Genomic DNA, 3,011 nt, shown 5'->3' on the forward strand with positions numbered 1-3,011 from the left:
TTTGTGTTTCTAGAGAAAATCAACCTTTAAAAAAATCAAAAATCACCCCTTGTTGTAATTGTTGGATAAAACAACCCCCTTTTTTGTGTTTGCCTACCTGGCCAGATCAGCCCCTCTTATGTGTAAATATGACCAAACAGCCCTCCATCTATATATTATAATCAAAACAAACCCTTGTTTGTGCTATTTAACCAAATCAGTCCCTCCTGCTGACAACCATTGTTTGTATTATTTTGACCAAAACTACCCTTCAATTGTATATTTTAACCAATGTAGCCTTACATCTATTTTACAAGATTTAAAATAGCCCCTTTTAATTTAAATTATTACAAAAAAGTCCTTTTGCTATAAAATATTACAAAAAATAGTCATGGGGTTTGTTTAGCTCAAAAAGGCATCAAGATGCGGTTTTTCACGTGAAGCTTCACAAAAATGAACCAACTCCAATCAAATCAAACTCACGCCTCAAGGGTAAGTTTCAATGGCCCATATTTTATTGCTTTCTTATTGAGGGGGAGGGGGGAGCGATTAAATGCAAGTTTGTCAAAGTTTTGATGGTTTTCAAGTTTTTACACACAAAATGGGAACCTACTTTGTTAATGTTTGAAAGTTGTGAAATGACAACCCAAAAATGTTATTTCTCATAAATAATTCTTGTAAGTTAAGTAGAATGATATCTATTTAATCCTTGTTATGAAAATAGTTATAAATGATAAAAAAACCATAAGTAAAATGCTATAATGAGAAAAGTTGATATGATAAGTTGCAAAATCCTAATCCTTGTATATTAAAGTTTATATACGTTCGGAATGAAAAGACCAAGTTTATGAATATATATATATATATATATATATATATATATATATATATATATATATATATATATATATAAAAGTTATGTAAAAATGAATGTAAAATTTATTAATATATTTTTTTATTAATTGTAAAAAGATAACACGGTTTTACTAAGTTATGGATATTATTGGATAAAATAATATAATTGACTCCAACACTTAAAAGCCATTAGTTGAAAAATATTGTGTTGTATAAATCATGTGACTTATAAATTTTACAAAAATTGTTGGTTTCACGTTGGTTGAAACCTGGAAACTGTTATGAAAGCAACACAGCGTCATTATGCATATAACACCCTAAGTTTTGGGGTTTGGGCCCTGTATAAAGGATATGAGGGCTAGGGTTTCAACCACGTTCAGCCCCCATCATTCCAGAAGCCTCTCATCCAAACCCTAACTCATTTCCTCTCCATTTTGAGCTTTATTTAGTGGTCTTTGATCTTTGAAGGAAGCATATAGGATTTGTGGATCACGAGAACTGGAAGAAAGTATCACCTCATCCTCTTATGCACTCATTAGATTTATTTAAGTCTTTTAAATAAGATCTTTGTGGTTATATGTTTGTAAATCTAGGTTTTGGGAGCTAGTTCTTTATTTCAGAAACATTTGAGTGTTTTATCTTGATAAAGTTTGCAACTTTATTGATGATTGAGGGCCCAATCGTATCATATGCTTCAAGTATGTACTTCTATGTTGATTAGCTTCCATCCATGGGTTTTGACCCTATTTCTGTAATGTTGACATAACTTGGTGTATGACAAGCATTGGGTGTGCATGTCCTCTATGAACCATAAGGGTGCCATGAAGCCTTCTAGAAAGTTTGAGTAAAGGGATTAACGAATTAAGGACTTAACTAGGTTTTGGATCTACCTGTGTCTCCACGGTGTGGCCAAGAGCTGACCACAATGCAGTGGGCAGATCCATTACGTTTTCTAGTTTGACCGTGACCATGGCATGGCGAAGGCTTTAAAACGACATGGATATGTGTAGATTTGACTTTGACCATTAACTGTTGAATTTTGACCAGGTTTACTTTTTGTCAACTTAATATTTTTAAATGGTAAACTAAGGTTTTACCTGTTTTTGATGTCTAGGTGGTGTGTAGGATCGACATTTTCATCTTGCGAGCTGTGGTGTTCATTACTCTGACTGTGAGGTGAGTTTTCTCATTATACCATGTAGAATGCTAGACTTTCTTTGTGACTATTGCATGTTTGTTATGTATGTTGGCTGGGCCCGTTATGTATGTTGGGCGGGGACTATATATATGTTGTGCGGGGCCTGAATTGGTTTGTAGTATCTTGGAAAACTCACTAAGTTTCGTGTTTACGGTTTAAAGTTTATCTGTTTCAGGCACTTCTGTGGCAAGGGTAAAGAGCCAGTTTGATTGCATTGCATCCACTGATGGTTTATGTGCTATGTGATTTTAGGATTACTTCATGTTTTTATGAACATTTCAAACTCATGTTTTAAAATAAATGACCTTATGAATTTTGTGGAATGGTTTTTATGATTTTAAAAATAAAAAATTTTCCTAGTATATTTGGGGTGTTTCAAAGACATCCATATGACAAAGGTTCATATGACTAGAAAAAAAAGTTGATGCTAAAATTCAAAGAAAACATGTATGGATTAAAGCAATTACCGAGGAAATGATACTTTATGTTGGGATTATTATGTTGCATCATGGGCTCGGTCCTTAGCCTAGTTTTGATTGCCGGTATTGGGCCTGTCCAACCGTGCATGTTTTTGTTCTAGGGTTTAGTATATAAGCTGCATGCATGTAGTCTTAGAGCTTAACGCTTTGATAATATTTCCTTTTGAGTTTTGTAAACCCTAGCTCGCCTCTACAGTGGAAGTTCTTTATCGAGCTCTGCTGAGGCGTGACTTCATTGAATCATAAGCATATATTTGATTCTATTCTGTGTTCATTCTCTTACTGTATTTGCCTTGTTTGATTTTCATATTCATACCTGTGAAAGATCTAATCGATCTAGAGTTTAATTCTCATCAATTTATATTTAACAACTTTATCTAGAGGAATATGTATATATGGATGAATAATACTGGAAAACAAGTGGAAAATGCATGTATAGATTAAATTTTTTATTTAAAATTTATAGAATCAACAACAAATACAAGACCTTTATTTCAATT

At 33.0% G+C, this 3,011-nt stretch overlaps 1 long non-coding RNA gene across 1 annotated transcript; it reads left to right on the top strand.

The window, feature by feature from the left end:
• The first annotated feature begins 347 nt into the window (after positions 1 to 347).
• On the top strand, positions 348 to 2,413 carry LOC122194660 (uncharacterized). Its single transcript, XR_006184021.2, has 3 exons — positions 348 to 471; positions 1,949 to 2,010; positions 2,208 to 2,413. It is a non-coding gene; the product is annotated as an uncharacterized LOC122194660 (long non-coding RNA).
• Positions 2,414 to 3,011: the final 598 nt, after the last annotated feature.

Source organism: Lactuca sativa, chromosome 6 (genome assembly GCF_002870075.4).
Source record: "Lactuca sativa cultivar Salinas chromosome 6, Lsat_Salinas_v11, whole genome shotgun sequence".
In the NCBI taxonomy this organism is placed as follows: Eukaryota; Viridiplantae; Streptophyta; class Magnoliopsida; order Asterales; family Asteraceae; genus Lactuca; species Lactuca sativa.